Genomic DNA, 18,672 nt, shown 5'->3' on the forward strand with positions numbered 1-18,672 from the left:
CAGAGTCAGACATCTCTCTACTCTACCTGAGACTGGTCTACATTAACACATGTCTGGAGGCTTTGAAAGGCGCTAGCACAGAAAGAACCTGGCTCTGCATGTGAATAAACTAGGGGTCTTCAGGCCAGAAACAATGCGGACAAGTCGCCCAACGTAAACAAACATATTAACTTTACTAAAAAGTTAAAGTAGTGATACCAATACTCTGTTAAAAGTAAAGGGCATATTAAAAGTTTTTCTTGAAATGCATCAAGAATAGGCGTCAAAGTAAGTATTAATTACACATTTTCTTTTTCTTCCAAAAAAGTTTAAAATGTATTCAAAATTGGCAGATCTACTCTAGATCAGCTATTTTCAAATTGACAAAGTATATGGGGCTTACCGCACCTCTTCAGACTCCATCTTAGCCCATAGCACTTGCCGTAGTATACTTGCCCTAGCCTCGATCTCCTACAGGCGTATGCATAGGCTCAATTTATGTAACTTAAATAGCACTTTATGTAGACATGGCACTCTATAGTGTATAGTTTAATTAGTTTTCCTTAGATAGATATTCCACTGTTAGGTTCTTAAGTTTACGTAGGATTCATGATGACTATTTTTTAGGGGTGCACGATTATGAAATTATGACCGATATCCGATCTCCGATTATTTGCAGGGTCATATCTGCCGCACCACAATGGAAACAAGCCTAGGCCCAATCAATAAATAGCATAATACTTTTCCAAGTGTCTGTTTTAATGTTATTTATTTTTTGCTGGTGAAAACCGATTAAATATTTCCGATACCGATATCGACGCCCATTTGCGTCAGGATAGATTTTCCTCCATTTTGAATTTTCTTCAAAACACACTTTTATTTTCTAAACCTACAGATTTTGTCCGGATCTCACAGAAATCGGTACACTTGATCGCTGGACCTATCCGACCGCGTTTATGTTTTTTAGTTTTTTGTCCATATCGTTCGGCCTTAATCGTCGTCCGAAGTTAGCGGGAGGGGCCTATTTTACAAAAATGCCACAAATCACGAACGGAATGTCCAATCCATCCCAAATTTTAATCAGATGTCACGGGTGGTTTAATCAACCAAAAGCCAAAAGCGATTCCATTTTCATCCATAGGGGGCGCCGCAAATGAGAAAAATGTAACCGTTACTTGCAGAAAAAATATTTTTGGGGGGATAAATCCCCCCCCGAATTACTTAAGCATGATCGCAGGGGTGACGTGACATTGTAATTGGCTGGCAATATTAGTGGGAGGGGCATATGTAAGCCACTGCGGCAACCACACTTTGCAATTTTTTTAAATTGCGACCTTTCTAGGTATATTTTCACCATTGTTTTTCAGCCGGAAACAAAGCATTCTTATATTCACTCATAAAAACAAACAAAATGTTGTCTGTTTGGTTGCAGACACCAAAGCTTAAAGACAAAAGGAGGACACAGCCTTGTAAGACTGTAGGAGTGTGTTTACAGGAAGTGAGCCGTGATGTGTGACAAGCGGATGAACAAGCATTGATTCTTTTATTTTTGTCATGCAGCAAAGCACTGACTGACGCTGGAAACTGTACCCCACTGACAAAGAGAATAAAGGCAAGCGAGAGATGCCATAATGGTAAAAATAAGTCTGAAGTGAATTAAAAGACGGTAATGACTCACACAAGTCTGTCTCTCAAGGCTTCGCTCAAGGAGAGGCTGAATTAAGGCAATCTCCCAGCTTTTGCTGTTAAGCACTTACAGTAGGCTATATACGTATGTACCGATACTTCACAAAAAAATCTTTTTTGAGAATTTGTGAACATGTTCCCTTATAAATGACATGATCAAAATAGGGAGGCCATGGTTAAAGTGATTAAACCCCTAGACAAATATACACAGACCCCACAATGGCCTCTGGAGTAAAATGTAGGGGTGACCGCGCTTTTGCTGCTGCTGGCCCCAGGCTCTGGAATAGTCTGCCCCTTCCAATTAGATCAGCACAGTCCACTGAGGTTTTTAAATCCCGGCTCAAAACCCACTTCTTTACCCTTGCTTTTAATCATAATGTGAACATGTTTGCCAGTGGCGTCTGGTGGATTTCCCCCCCATGTAGTGTTACACCACAAATTAAGCTGATAACATGTACTATGTTATCACACTAGTTTAGTTTATTTGTGAAAGACAGATTACAACTAATGGCATGAGTAAAAATTAAGTACTACATATTTTTGTACTTACATAGGCTAATAATAAATGCTGTATTCTGATCCATATCCATTCACTGTAATGACAAAAGGTTGTTCTGTTTTATAAATTAGGCTGTATTATTTTTTACAATCTACGTAACCATTTAGTATGAAAGTAAACATTCTTAATCCTGTATCATACGAACCAAACCGCTTGTAAATTGGTTGAGAACTCAGCGAGCTTCTCATGCCTCAATAAGCTCGGTTTATACTTGATGCACGCATCAAACAAGATCTACAAGACCTACAAGTCCACAATGCGCCGTGGATGCGGGTTGTTGTGGGCATGTTGATACGGCCGTCCGTTGAAGCATAATCAGCTTTACAACAAAAATGCCCAACAGCGACAATATTTATCTGTGGAGTATCGAAAAACAGAAATACTAAAGTAAAGTACAGATATTTTAACACAATCATTCCCGGGATTCCTTTAATATAGGAGCTCTGGGGTGCTGGAAAGAATGGCCGCTTTTACTCTGAACCCCCCCCCCCCCCCGGAAACAATCCGGGAAAAAAACTGAGAAATATTTTGCTAGCTTACCTTTCTCTCGTTTTCATTTATACGATAAATGATCCAAAAAGCGTTCATATTTTGAACGAGAGGCGGATGAGGAGCAGAAATGAAGCGCTTAGTATATCCATCAGATCAAAACCACGGAGAGCGCCCTAGATTAGCAGATACGAGGCATTCTTTCTGAAAGCGCTAACAGGCTAGTGAATGGGACGCTAATATGACCGAAGAGCGAAGCGTACGGTGGCCGAGAGTCCGACTCAAAAATAAAAAAAGGAAAAAATTCAGAATATTCTTCTCTCGCCTGATATCATTGAGGATGCACTAGGACGTGTACACACGGCCGGGCCGGTTCCGGCGTGCCGCCCCGCGTCCGAAACGGTTGAGAAATGACAGAGTTACCGTGTGGGCGTCCCTCTACTTTACTGTATCCTCTACTGTACTGTACTGTCACTGTACTACTGGCACACCCGAAATCATCATATATACACTTAATATGTGCGTGTGTGTGTGTTTGTGTGTGTGTTAGGTTGCACAGGTGGTGAAAAACAACCATGCTGTTTTCGTGCTCAGACCCACCCACCCACACACATAGCTCCGTAAGGGAGTGGTTGCACCACTCAAAAAAAGGTTTGTAGGCTACCAATCATTTGTTCAGCATTCACCGTTCAGTTCTTCCGGATCCACCCTCCTCTAGTTATAAGTCCAACGAGGAAAGGCGAACGTCTTGCTTTCAGCCAGTCAAAATGTTGCGTTTTGCAACTGACAGACTTAACCTCGCATCACCAGGATTAACCTTAGAGTATATATGAATAGAGACGGCACCCGGAGGAAACCCTGAGGCGAAATGGACATAGTGGCCGAATTTGGTATTGCAGCGTGGGCCCAAACACATGAACGCGCTGGTCCGTTGACTATCATTGTGCACGTTCACGATGACACGTGAACGCTGTTTCATACGTGAACGCACGTGAACGCGTGCAATGATAGTCAACGGCAGCGTGTTCATGTGTTTGGGGAAAATCCATCCCAGAATGCACTCTGTTCCTACTCGGAAGGAGGAGTGAAATCGCCTCATGCGCTTTAGAGCAACTTAATGCAAGTGGATGGGAGGAGAACTCGGGTGCCATCTCTATTCATATATACTCTAAGGGATTAACACATGGAAGGAAACTGAACAACTTGAGGAACAGTAACTTTTGAGGAAGTGACAGAGTTTGTTAACCTGACTCCGCCAGATGGTGGCAGTAGTGAGTTCCTCCTCCTGCTTCCATCTGGTCTCTCTTGGGCAGAGACGATGTACTCCAAACCAGTGCTGATCGGAGTGATATGCGGCCGCTAGAGGCGGGATCAACGCGAAGACTGATGACATATTGAAGCTGTGCCACAGCGCACATGTAAACACAACCTAACAAGCCTACAACTCAAAATTATTATGGAGATGTCAGATTTTTGTCCTGCTGCTTCAGATTCATCGTTTCTGCTTGAGAGAGACCAGATGCAGGTAGGAGGAGAAGAGGAGGAATGTGAACTCAATACTGCCGCAATCTGACAGAGTCAGATTAAGAGTTTGTTCCCGCTCACCAAAAAGAACGAATCACCTCAAACCAATCTCTTGCAAATGACTCAACACTATGCAATATGGAGGATGGTCTGTCCGCTGCTGGTGCTGTGACTTCAGCTGCCAGCGGAATCAATATAGTTTGAATGACAATAAAGTTGACTTGAATCTTTTTTTTTTTTTTTTTGATTGTTTTTCTTTCTATCTTGTTCTGCTGCTAGTGGTAGTCATGGCTGCCAGTTCCCACCTGATGTCGTGTGGGAGTCCTGACTGTCTTTATAGTACATACAAGCCACACCTCGCCTCTGGAACAGTCCCAGAAACATTAGGCTTTAACCATCTCCGGTTGTCAACATCAAATGCATTAAGCACATTCAGTAGTCCTGTTTGTAAGTCACCAACCCACCCCAGACGTACATTATATCTTCATGGCACACCATGTACTTCAGGTGGATGTTCTCCTGTCCCACTTCTTACTGGGGACAATTTCATCCAGCGTGAAGACACTGTGTCAATCTGACCCATGTTGTACAAGTATCCATTATAGTAGTACCATCCAAAGAAGAAGTACACACCTTGTACCCCACTGTAACAGCAGTATGAATCGCTCTCTTTGGTGCTCCTCTCAAATACAACGACCGGAGCATCATGCCAGATCAGTAAACCAGGGACGAGGCTACTTTAATGCACGTTATGTGAGATTTATATTATATATTATATTTATATAGACTTATATTATTTAGCATATTTTAGCATGAGATTAAAAACAGAGTAGTTCTAGAACTACTCTGTTACAGATCTGTAATCAAAATCAGCTGTTTGGAGAAACGTGTAGCTATGGGAATCAAACAGGTGAATGAAATCAAGATTCATTTATAGCTGCATATAATCACGCAGTACATTTTAGTTCAAAGGAAGTAACTAAAATTGTTTATTTTGGACGTTTGATATAAAAATACACAAATTAACAATTTCCCATTGTTTTGGCATCTACTGTTAGCTATTCCATATGGTGAACACAGATATGATCTAAAAATGTGAAAATCATATTTTTCATTTCACTACGTCTTTAAGAGTCGACTTGGTTCAATGTACACTCAGAGTTAAATGAAAACTCAGGATGTAATGTTCATTGTGTCAGATGTCAACACTTACGTGTCTCTCCATTGCTTTTTGATTTCCCCAGGGACCAGTGTGTGTGTGTGGCCCTCTGGCCCTCTGTGGCCGTTCAAGGAAAACGTCCCCTCCTGTCCGTCCACTGCCCATGTCTTCTTCACACCTATAATGAGGAGGAAGCTGTCACACTGGCCATCAAATTGTCACTGGCATGTCACAATGCAGAATATCGTGTCCTAATCATAGGATGGTGGTTCTCAACCTTTTTTCTGGATCAGGGCCCGCAAACATCACGGTCAGTATCATGTCAGTATCATGTCTGTATCATGTCAGTATCATAGTCAATATCATGGTCAATATCATGGTCAGTATCATGGTCAGTATCATGTCAGTATCATGGTCAGCATCTGGTTAGTATCATGGTTCGTGAAATATCATGGTCAGTATCATGTCAGTATCATGGTAAGTAATCATGCCAGTTTAATGGTAAATATCATGGTCGGTATCATGTCAGTATCATATTGTATCATGGTCGGTATCATGTCAGTATCATGGTCAGTGTCATGGTCAGTGTTGTGTCAGTATTATGGTCAATATCATGGCCAGTATTAAAGATTTGCCTCCAAAAAAAGTAAAATGACAATGACCATTTGAAGCGTAAAAGAAGCCCCTGAAAGCCCTCTGGGTAAAGTCAGGGGGACAGAGCATGACAGTGGGGCTGAGCAGAGAGGGGATAATCACACACTGCGGTGGTTCCTCTCTCCAGTGATGCTGTGAGGAGATAAACACATCCTCCACACCATGCCGTGGCAGACAGAGACGGATTCGACTTATCTTCCCTAACAGAGACACGTGTGAAAAGGTTGATTTAAGACGTTCCGAGATAATTAAGACTTACGGCCGATGTCAGCCCCCCCATTGTGGTATGCGGGGAGAACCTTAAATTATGGCTTTGCACCCGGAATGTGTGATTGGATCTGTGGCGGCGCATTATTCATAAAGCATGTCAGCAACCTGGTTCAACGTCAATCTCTGTGTTCTCAGTCCATCCCAAAGTGGCAGAAGACCGATGAGAAATAAAATCCAATCTAGGCCTAATAGTTTTTCTTTTCTTTTTCTGTTTTAAGGGAGCACTCTGTCTGCACTGTGTTGAGAAAAATGGAAGCTATGATAAAGGACAGAAGAAAAAAAGGAAACTATGAGGATATAACAACTAGTCGCATCCTTTACATCTTGTATTTGTAAATGTTACATTTTGGCCTATATGCTCTGAGGAAGCAGTGTTTGTTTTTTGTTATTTTAGATGACTATTACTCATGGTTTCCACCCGACAGCGACGATATCTACACTAAAATCTCCGAACGCTGTCTGTACACTTCACTTCCTTATAGCACAGAGCAAGACTGCTGCTCGCGTAGGGCGCCTTTTCTCAAAACACCACGACGCACCTAGCACCGCACAGCCCTGTCCTTCAGCCTCAATGTGCCCTGCATGACAAACACCAAACATTTTAACAATCGTCATAATTAAATTCATTTTCGTCAAAAAAACAACTCATCTCCCCGCAAATCATGTGTCACCAGTGAAATGCATGTTGGGAGGGACACAGATTAATGTATGGGACACAGTTTCCAACATTCCCATTGCATTCTCCAACGCATCTCCCCTTTATTACACAGCCCCCTGGCAGACATCAGACACACATGGGGAAAACATCTCGGGCGCATACTACAGTTATTTGACACTATCGTAATGTTCGCATGTCAGTCGACAGAATTTACCAGACACGGGTGAATCTTTGGTGAAACATTGTGGCCAACGCGGGGGGTGCGTGGCAGACAAGCACCTGAAAGCCTGCACTGACAGAGCGACCACCACCAGCTCCTTCGCCGTGCCAGACAAATACAAACAGGGTTTTTCGACAACCATTCCGCCCGGGACGGGGGAATTAGCAGCCACAACGTTGGACAGGGGAATAGGCCTATCTCACAGCATTTCCCCGCCCCCTTTTTACGCCCCCTTTTGTTGATAGTGGTGTTATTTTCTTTGCGGTCCATAGGCTTCCATGTTAAAAGAGGTATTTTCACAAGCCACAAACTACCGTTTTGTAAAGGAAAGGTTTATTCTACTTATTTGAGTTGTTATACCATTGTGTTTTCTTCATATTATTATCGGTCTTTGACATTTTAACATTAGGAAATGTACTTAGATTCTCCAGAAAAAAAGTGGTAATGCCTAATGTTAAATGACACCACTATCTACCGGAAGTGGGCGTGTAAAGGGGGCTGTGAGATAGGCCTATTAGCAGCCAACGTTAACATTACGCGCGTTAGGCCTGGGCCATGGCTCAGTGGTCCAGGCACCTTGGCTGGTAATCCAGTCTGGCAGTGTGCCGCGGGTTCGACTCCTGATCCCGACGGCCTTTACTGCATGTCACCCCCCATCTCTCTCCCCATTTCCTGTCAGCCTACTGTCTGTCCCTCCATAAAAAATATATAAAATAAAGGCGAAAGCCAAAAGAAAAAAAAAAACATTACGCGCGTTAACGTGAACACATGCTCTGTTTCGAGACCACACTGTCCGCTCCCCTCCTCCACCACCATACAGGCTGAAAGCCTGGCCACTGATGACCAGAGGTTACAGATCTCATCTGCCCTGCACGCACCCAGCGTGATACAATGAACAGCACAATCACACGGAATGATTATCTGTCGGTGTGGCCAAATGGAGACGTTTTATTAACCGCCTACCGTTAGCAAGCAAATACAACAGGGTTTAAGTCCGCCCGGACGTGGAATTAGCAACAGTTACATTACTGTGGACTTTTATATCTGTTTGATATAACATATCAATAATATAATCCACCACTCGACGGAAGGGGAAGACAGATCCCGTGCCGTCAGTAAAATACTGACGGCACGGCCCGCTCATCCTAGCGCCATGCGATACGCAAATGGGAAGAAGGCAATGGCAAGCCATGATGTTTTCATTTATGCATTTGCTTGGAAAGCGCAAAGTTGCCAAGCTGGCTGAGTGGCCTTGTTTGTTTTTGTGTATTTGCGTATGAAAGCGAGCATGGCAAGGCGCAGGACAGTGTTGTGTTTTTATTTTTTATTATTATTATTATTATTATTATTACATGGATTAATATTCTGATGTACTGTACTGTACTGTACTGTTGATATTAGTTGTTATTAGTGTTGTATTCTTATTTATTATTATTATTATTATTATTACATGGATTAATATTCTGATGTACTGTACTGTACTCTGTACTGTTGATATTATAGTTGTTATTAGTGTTGTGTTCTTATTTGGTATTATTCTTATTAGCGTTTTGTGGCGTGTGTGTGTGTGTGCGTGCCATTTCAGCTGCATCGCGAGGCGATCCAAAATTCCCCCACAGCGCACGCACACACACACCCACACACACACACGTGCGTTGTACGCAGCTGTTTTGTGTTGCAGCGCGTTGTTGGCGCGCGAGCGCGCGTGTGTGTGTTGTTGTTCTTATCCATATATGCGCCTCGGTTCGTCCCGTTTGTACCAAGCCAGGTGTCGACGCGGTCGTTCGCGCAATTTTCGTGTTTGCAATTGCATTATTTTAACTGTATGTAATGGCGGCGCTCTCCATCCAAGTTAGAATCAGTGTGTGCGGTGTGTTGTTCTTCTTCTTCTACTTTTGGTTTGCGGCAGGCTGTACACTGTGTGTGTGTGTGTGTGTGTGTGTGACTCACGTGGTGGGCTTTGAGCAAATGGGAGAGGGAATGTAGTGTTGCCAGGTCCTTTGCCAGTTCCGCGTATTGTAAGCGAGTGGTAGTGTGTGTAAGTAGCGTGTTGAATGGCATTTTTTTGTGCTTGTTTTCATAGACGTGGCAACAAATTAGCAACAGTAGCCAATGGGAAAAAAGGATGCAGTGTTGCCAGGTCCGCAAGTTTTAAGCGTGTTGTAGTGTGTGTGAGGAGCGTGTTGTTTTCTGGGCTTGTATGCATAGACCTGGCAACAGTGTTCCGTGGCCCGTGTGTGAGTGCGGGGGTGTCGGTGCTTGTGGCGTGTTTGTGTTTATTATTGATATTGATATTGTTTGTGAGTCTGGACGGGAGCCGGCTTTAGTGGCAGTGCAATGACAATTTTTACGCGGGTGGTGTTGAGTGTGGGCGTGCGGCGCGACATGAGGAGATAGCCGTGGATCGACGCGGAGGGTAAGTCTGTGACGTCTTAGTGTGTTGTTGCAGTGTGTGTTGCAGCGTGTTGCAGCGTGTCAGTGACGTAGTAGCTGGTGACTTTGGGTCCCTTTTCCTGGTTTGGGTACACCTTTTCAAATGTATAATAGACTAGAATTTCGCGGGCCTTCGGCCCGCTCATCCCAGCGCCATGCGATGCGTCGCAAATGGGAAGAAGGCAATGGCAACCCATGATGTTTTCATTTATGCATTTGCTTGGAAAGCGCAAAGTTGCCAAGCTGGCTGAGTGGCCCTGTTTGGTTTTGTGTATTTGCGTATGAAAGCGAGCATGGCAAGGCGCAGGAACAGTATACTGTACTGTACTGTGCTGTACTGTAAGTCTTTGTACTGTACTGTACTCATGTGTACTGTACTGTACTGTTCTCTGTACTGTTGTTATTAGTGTTGTGTTCTTATTTTGTATTATTATTATTATTACATGGATTAATATTCTGATGTACTGTACTGTACTGTTGTCTGTACTGTTGATATTATTGTTGTTATTAGTGTTGTGTTCTTATTTTTTATTATTATTATTACATGGATTAATATTCTGATGTGAGCTTTCTTTCTGTACTGTACTGTACTCATGTGTACTGTACTGTTCTCTGTACTGTTGATATTATTGTTGTTATTAGTGTAGTGTTCTTATTTTTTATTATTATTGAAAGAGAGCATGGCAAGGCGCAGGAACAGTATACTGTACTGTACTGTAAGTCTTTGTACTGTACTGTACTCATGTGTACTGTACTGTACTGTTCTCTGTACTGTTATTAGTGTTGTGTTCTTATTTATTATGATTATTATTATTATTATTATTACATGGATTAATATTCTGATGTACTGTACTGTACTGTTCTCTGTACTGTTGATAGTATAGTTGTTATTAGTGTTGTGTTCTTATTTTTTATTATTATTATTATTACATGGAGTAATATTCTGATGTGAGCTTTTTTTCTGTACTGTACTGTACTCATGTGTACTGTACTGTTCTCTGTACTGTTGTTGTTATTATTATTATTAGTGTAGTGTGGCGTGTGTGTGTGTGTGTGTGCGTGCGTGCCATTTCAGCTGCATCGCGAAGCGATCCGCACACACCACACACACACACACACACACACACGTGTCTGCAGTGACACTGCGTTGTACACAGCTGTTTTGTGTTGCAGCGCGTTGTTGCAGCGCGCGCGTGTGCGTGTAGTGTTGGTGTTGTTGTTCTTATCCATATATGCGCCTCGGTTCGTCCCGATTGTACCACGCCAGGTGTCGACGCGGTTGTGTTTGCATTATTGTAACTGTGCATGTAATCGCGGCGCTCTCCATCCAAGTTAGAATCAGTGTAGAACCTGTGTTGTTGTTCTTCTTCTTCTACTTTTGGTTTCCGGCAGGCTGTACACTGTGTGTGTGTGTGTGTGTGTGTGTGTGTGTGTGTGTGTGTGTGTGTGTGTGTGTGTGTGTGTGTGTGTGTGTCAGTGGCGGCTGGTGACTTTGGTCCTAGAGAGGGCGCTATGAAAATATCAAGAAAACATGCACTATAGGTATCATCACATTCAATGGAAGGCTTTTAAAAATAAAAAATAAACATGGCATTGCCAAACATGGCTAATTTCATGTAGATTGAGGCTACAGTTTTGTTGTCTTGTTGTTCCATTATGAAAATGAATTATTATCTTTACCTGGCTCCATGTGGCTCATCATTCGTGTTTTTCTAGCGTCTATGACTCTATGGTGACTGTGTGTTAAACTATATGTCAAACTGTGTTGTGATGTTTATGCTGCCCCCAAGTGGTTTGTGGTGTGAATAACATTGATCGCACACATTTTGCGACCCAGTGGCTTCCTATCGTTTGTAATTGTATTGAAGACATGTGGACCGCAATGCATTACTCTTCAGTGCTGAGAGTCAAGGGCTACAGATGAACGCGCACCAATGTGACACTCAGCAACCAATCAGAAACGTCACACAACGTAAACAACATTTGACATTTCATGGCAGCATAATACAACGTGGCAGCATAATACAACTTTTAATCACTGCCTTTGGTTAGTGGTTCCTTATATTATATAATATTTACGTTTCTGGATTGCTAATTTTAAATAAATTACAGGCTGCAGATTTCGTTTCTCACTTTTCTCAGTCATTCTTATTCACGTTTTATTCAGGGGTTGTGCATGGTGGTGCGGCGCACCAGCGCCCCCTATGGACCGGCCGCCACTGTGTGTGTGTGTGTGTGTGCGCGCGCGCGTGTGTGTGTGTAGTGTGTACCTTCCGGTAGTGTTTCCACCACGTGGGTCACGTGGTGGGGTTTTGAGCCATTGGGAAGGGGTGATGTAGTGTTGCCAGGTCCACGTATTGTAAGCGAGTGGTAGTGTGTGTAAGTATAGGCTGTAGGCTGTAGGAAGTCAGGGTTTGCGGCCTTGTTTACATAGACGTGGCAACAATGTTGGCGGCGCAGCCAATGAAAAGAGGGGAATCACGGGATGCAGTGTTGCCAGGTCCGCGAATTGTAAGCGAGTTGTAAGTAGCGTGTTGAATGGCATTTTTTCTGGGCTTGTTTTCATAGACCTGGCAACATGTGAGTGTGTGCGTGCGGGGGTGTGGGTGCTTGGGGAGATATTGTTTGTTGTGAAGAGATACAATGGCGGCGTGGGTGTGGAAGGGAGGCAACGTTGGTGTCAGTGCAATGAGTAATGTTCCGCGGGTGGTGTTGAGGGTCGGCGTTCGGCGCGATATGAGGAGATAGCGGCCGAACGACGCGGAGGGTAAGTGTGTGACGTCACTGCCGTGTGAGTGTAGTGTGTTGCAGTGTGTCAGTGACGTGTCAGTGATGTATGCAGTGTGTGACTTTGGGTCCCTTTTCCTGGGTTGGGTACAACTTCTCACTTGTATATGTCGTTTCCGGTCTGGATCAGCAATGCATTCAAGAGGACAAAAAGGATGGACGCTTGATGGATCTGTAGCTTCAAAAGGTCAACTTCCGTCTTTATTTTCGGCAAGTACAAAGTCGAAACAGCCGTTATAACACTGCACAAGAAAGGTCTTATGCCTGAGTCTGAGAATTTCAACACACAGCGTTTCCGTGGTTCCAATATCAACGCCGGATCAGAGACTACTGATTGTGAGAAGCGTTCAGGCTTAAGACTCACAAACCAACGCATGGTCCCGCCTACTCTGTCAGCGGCCTCGTCCAATAGGAAAGCCGCTGAACAGGGTATCCGGTTCTTGCGAAGGCGGGACTTATGCCAAACTGCGTGTTTCTTACAACAAACTATTTTTACAACTTGAGATGACAACTGGCTAGCAATGAATTTAAGAATACAATATGATATATGAAATTATAAACATAACAGAAATATATGAAACTTAACTGAAACATGACAGAACAGTATGAAACTAAACAAAATTACATTAAACTGAACTGACTCTATTTAAGAAATAAATTAGCTTGTTTTAACATGGTACCTGAAATTATAATCTTTAAAATAACCCTATGTTTAAGAGTACATTCTAGATTAGTCACTGAATGCTAATAATTTAGTAACCTAGTCTATGTCTTAGTTTCCTAGCGTTTATCTATAGTAACAGAAGAGTGTTTTTAAGATACTTTAAGAGGAATATATAAAGTTAGAGTCCATACATTTAACTCAAGCCAAATCAGATCCTGCCAGCTGCTTCACAGTTCACACCTTCTGTATTTAGAACAAAAGGGTTCTCTTCCTGTCCTTATAAGGTGCTGCTTGCTCAGACGTTTTAACAATAGCTCCTTTCAGTGAGAACAGTCTAAATTAACTTCAAACCCAACTGCTTATAACCGTACCGACTATAGTTGAAAATAGACTTTAATTTTGGTTCATTCATTAGAAAATACACGACATATATATAGATAGATAGATAACCGGGAAGAAGTTAGAAGAGTGCGGGTGCCCTGTAGGCTTTTGTTTTTATTTGATCGCTTCACCAGTAGCCATTGGGGTTATTGGTTGGACACTGCTGGGTGTCCAACCATTATCTATCTATCTATCTATCCGTCTGTCCGTCTGTCCGTCCGTCCGTCCGTCCGTCTCTATTAGCCTACTTTTGTGCCCAACCCAACTTCCCAAGATCATCTGTAAACAATTCCTTCCCTATCAGTAATGTGATCTATTACATCGCATTACCCACACTGAACATCATTTGCTGTTCATATATTCATAACGGGTAAGGACTACTATTTATAATTTAGAAAGAGAGAGAGAGAGGTAGAGAGAGAGAGAGAGAGACCCCACTACTTGCAACAATTGCATCAAGTAGATTGCAATAACAACAACACAAAACAGCCTGAGCGATGTCTGTAAATACTGCAACAAACAAGTTGCAATATCTTTAATTATTCCAACCCAAGAAAACAAAAGAAGCCAGGCCTGTAGACGCCAACTGCTGCATGCCATACTATTAAAATCCCAAGTCTTAATTTTGTGTGTGTGGTTTTGTCATCATTGATAAGAAAGCTCGAAATGCATGAACGCTTGAATTAATGCCCTGGTGCTTCATGAGACTTACATACATATAGTTACATACCTCTTTGCAAAAGTCTCAAGAGGAAAGTTGACAGTGAAAATACATAACATTCAAAAGAAAGAACTATTTGCTCATCCTACCATATCCTACCTGGACTGTTTGTAAATTATTTACAGAATAATTTGTTGGGCCAGATCAGGCCGCCTGTTGCCTACCACTGCCCCTTAGCCATGGCACAAATCATTTTTTATATTTTTATTTTTTTCATAAATGAATGTAGGGACCTACTTGATACTACAGCGTTACACAAAAGCATCAAAAGTAACAAATCTACCGCGCTTGTAGATCTGCTACTTACGTTTGAATTTTAATCCTGAAAAGTAACAGTTTTGGACATGGTATGACATTAAAAAACATTACAGTATTTTTTTCCCCCTAATCCTCATTTCAACATTTAATGCTGTAGTCATGTATACAGTATCCTAGTATATTCATGGTAGACATGTTTGCTCTGTAACAGAAACAGACAGTTGTGACCAATCATGATCACATTTCAATAACTAACTGCAGTTATAGAAAATGAAGAGAGATGCTTTTGAGATGCATGACATGTAACCCTGCATTTAATCATCCCTGTGTTATAGGTTACAATTACAATGATACATGCATGATGGGAAATGTGTATAATGTTTACTAATGTATGTATAATCATAACAGCTTTCCACATACCAGCAATGGTGTGGTCTCCCTGTCCACTCTTGAACTATCAATAGCAATTTGATGTTTGTGAATGAAGCCTCAGAAATCACACTGCAGTGTTCAATGGTTGAAGCCGAGCTCTACAGGCTGGCTGTTCGTCTGGTCTGTGCCACAACACATTGATTTTTTTTTTTTTACATGCATAGATTTTCACATACACGAGCCATCTTTAACACTCTTCATGTGGCAGAATCGACTTTTGAAGAGACATTATGTACACAGATAGGGCTACTATACATTACCTACAGCCAGGTAACCCCTGTTCTAGACGGTATGGCCAAAGGCTGACAGCGTAGGCATAGCTATACCTAGCTAGATATAATGTCCTGTACTACCTGTAGGTATTAGGAAGGCAGAAAAAACACATTCTAGAGGAAATTATCTATCTTCTGTTATCTCTGCCCCTTCTATCATTAGTTATAGTTATAGTTGTTAAGCCGATTAATGACAGATAACTTTAGTTATAGAGTTGATACCAACCAGCTGTTCCAAGGTTAGTGGCTAGTATTCAATAATATTACATTGAAAATATTTCTAAACTAACATAAAAAGCAGATCTACACACTACTACACAATTTTGCCCATTTATTTTTATTTCTCAAAATATGAATTTACAAAGAATAATGGAAACTTTTTCTGATGATTACGCAAAAAATATCTCAAATTATCTCAAATAATTGCGATCAGGCGATTATGTAATAATTGTGACAGGCCTACAACGGTAAGTGAATACAAAACGTCTAGCTGGCTGTTTGCAACTGCTGAAAGAGCAGAGGTGACGACGCAAATGAATGACGCTCGCCGAGACGAGTGCGAGAAAGGAAAGAGAAAGGACAATTGTTTCCAAGCAAGGCAAACGTAGTATTTATCATTCACAGGAATCAGAATAGAAAAACAAATGGGAATGCTGGGCTGTCTCTATTCAGGAGAAATGAATGGGGACTTTAGCTGAGGTAAGGGTTTCGTGCTGCAGTGATGAATTGGTTGGGGTTTATTATCGTTGTACTGTAACAGTGATATGATCTCAATCCTTATGAGAGTCAGCCCCACTGCCGTAGTTGACTGTCCTTGGTTTAGATTTGCTATTAGATGAGAAACTTGAGGGTGTGTTAAGCAGTTAAGTGCAATTCGTACATTGAAAATAGTAGATCTACAAGCTCACAACGAGGACGGAAAATAAATTAGGCATTACACTGGGAATTTGGTGGGTAAAAGGTGTTGCAAATGTAGCAAGGGAACAAACAGTAACCCTGAACCAGCTGAAATGGAGTGGTGAATTCCTACTCTTTCAGGGTCAAATTCAATTTTCTGTTGTGTGTGCGATTAGAACATACTATACTGTAGAACACATAGAATACTGCTTCACAAACTGGTCATTTGCTGGTACAACAGTTATCAAACCTAGAACCACTTTTCAAGAGAGCCATTAAGTTATTTGATACAAAACCAAACTCATACCATCATTGCACCATTTTGGAAAAATATAATCTTTTGAACTTTGAAAATTTCAGAAATTTCAAAAGTACCTGTTTTATCTATAAATGTCTAAATGATCAATGTCCGGGACTACGGATGGAAATTAGCATCTCTGCTAAATCCGGTGTAAGTAGCCTACGCCACATTTGTAATGTAATGTTCATTAATATACTCTGTCCCGTCCAAATAAACAAATAAAGTAAAGAAAAAGGCCATTGTAGGGGCTTTGAAGCAGAATGAGTTATATTGCAATGTGCAGGTGGCGAGGAAAATCACTGCTCATAAAGCAATTAACAGGGTTTCCTAAGTACAATAATGTATAGCAAAAAGACACTATTAATCCCTTTCTTACCCATTAAAGGCTTAATGATTGACATTAGGGACAATAGCAGAACAATGACATGCTATTTATTCTCCTAATTACTTCTGCCAGGCCGAAGCCAGGAATGGAGATTGTGTTTTCCTTCCTGTCTGTCCGTCTGTCTGTCAGGCTCTCAGCTGACACTTAAGCAATCAATTGAATATGCTATCTTTGAACAGGCATACAGTATATCCTGCCATATGCTGTCACTATGGCGTATTGCAGTCATTGCTCTGCCCCAGGATTGCTTCTTGAAGCCACATTGAAATTATTTGTATTAATTTCCTTGTCAGAATAATCGGTCCAATCAGATTACAGCTGTGACACACCAACCAAGAGTTCAGGGATTCTATGATTGTATCCTGCACCTAAATATAATTCATAATTGCATTAATTTCAAGGATCCAAGCATCTTTACTTGCTATCTTTATTGTCCTGCTCTTTGCTTGGCTTTACTTTCTGCTGGTAGGAGAAGGCATCGCTGCTTACTCATCCGACAACAAAAGGAGTAACTTGTACCACTCCTCGGTGGTAAAAGTTACAGCTCGTCGGTGGACTGAAGGGCTTCCTGGTTGTCAGTCAGCCCACTGACACCGCCCCTTTGTCGACTGTGATTGTAAATTCGACGTCAAGATCCTCAATTCTCAGAAGGCCGGGTAGGCCATTATTGTTTTGCAGGTGCTGTAAAACAATTAGATTGTCTATTTATGAATTTGCTTTGAATTGGAATTTTCAGCTTGGGTTTATATTACTTTTATGACTTTTATGTCTTTATTCTGTGCATGTTATAATACTGTTAGCCTCGGTTCCAGCCTTATTCATGTGCGAAGAGAAAAGCATGGTCACAACATATAAGGCAGAGAGTGCATATCCCCCGGATACGATGTTTCCAAGGGTGAAACCCATACCATAATCTCTACTTCATAGGAGGCGAGAAAGAGAAAAGTTGCAGGAAAAAGGAGTGAGGCATGCGATGAGCTGAGGCAGAGCAGAGAAATGGAGAGAGGAAGAGATGACGGTTAGTGCTCTCGTCCCCATATAGTCACTTCATGTCTCCGCCGCCTGACATAATGGTCTTTAGATGACCCATTTGCCGCCTGCTGCCAGCGCCTAGAACAGGTGCCCCACCGCCGAGAGTGGCGAGAGAGAGAGAGCGAGAGAAACAAAAAAAGAGGGAAAAAAGCAACTGAATGACATGGAAAAGATTCATTGCATTCGAATAAGTTCTGCTCCGTTGTATGATGGTGCACCTGAAATTGTCGATATACAAGCTCAGAACGTGTGAACCCCCTCAGGCAGTCACAGACAGCAGCGGGGGCTACCCGGTCGACCGTGCGAAGACCCCAGAGTCGTCCGCCTGGATCAAAACCTTTAAAAAATAACTACGGACGGATGAGTTAATAAAGGTGTTAGTTTTGTAAGAGTTGCCTCAGGTCTATTCTGCAGGTAGAGGGAGAACAAGACCTTGGGGACGTCAGCTTATCTATATGCTTCACTCCTCCACATGTGCCGAGCTACACGTAACGTGTAGATATTCTGTAATTACGGGGGCGACGGTCGGACATGATGTCTTACATCGGAGGTCGCAGTAGTGGTTCTCAAAAAAATAATACCGTATATACCAGGGACCTGCTCCATGCAAGATTTGTGTTGTTTAAATGTTTCAATAATATTCAAAATTCTTTTGAAAATAGTCGATCTAAAAGCTTGTTAAATCTGGCTTCAGAACACAAAAAACCCTTTGGTCAACCACGTTGTTTTTAAACATCCCTGTCATCTATGGCATGGCCGGGTTCCCAAACTTTTCAGCCCGTGACCCCAAAATATATGCTGCCATTGACTCGCATTTGTCCGCACATGTAATGGATTAATCCTAGGGCATTTCACTCATTCTGTTGAATTCTATCCAGGTGTGTAAAATATTTTTGATGACCAAAAATAAT

The sequence above is a fragment of the Electrona antarctica genome (assembly GCF_951216825.1).
Source record: "Electrona antarctica genome assembly, chromosome: 14".
Classification (NCBI taxonomy): Eukaryota; Metazoa; Chordata; class Actinopteri; order Myctophiformes; family Myctophidae; genus Electrona; species Electrona antarctica.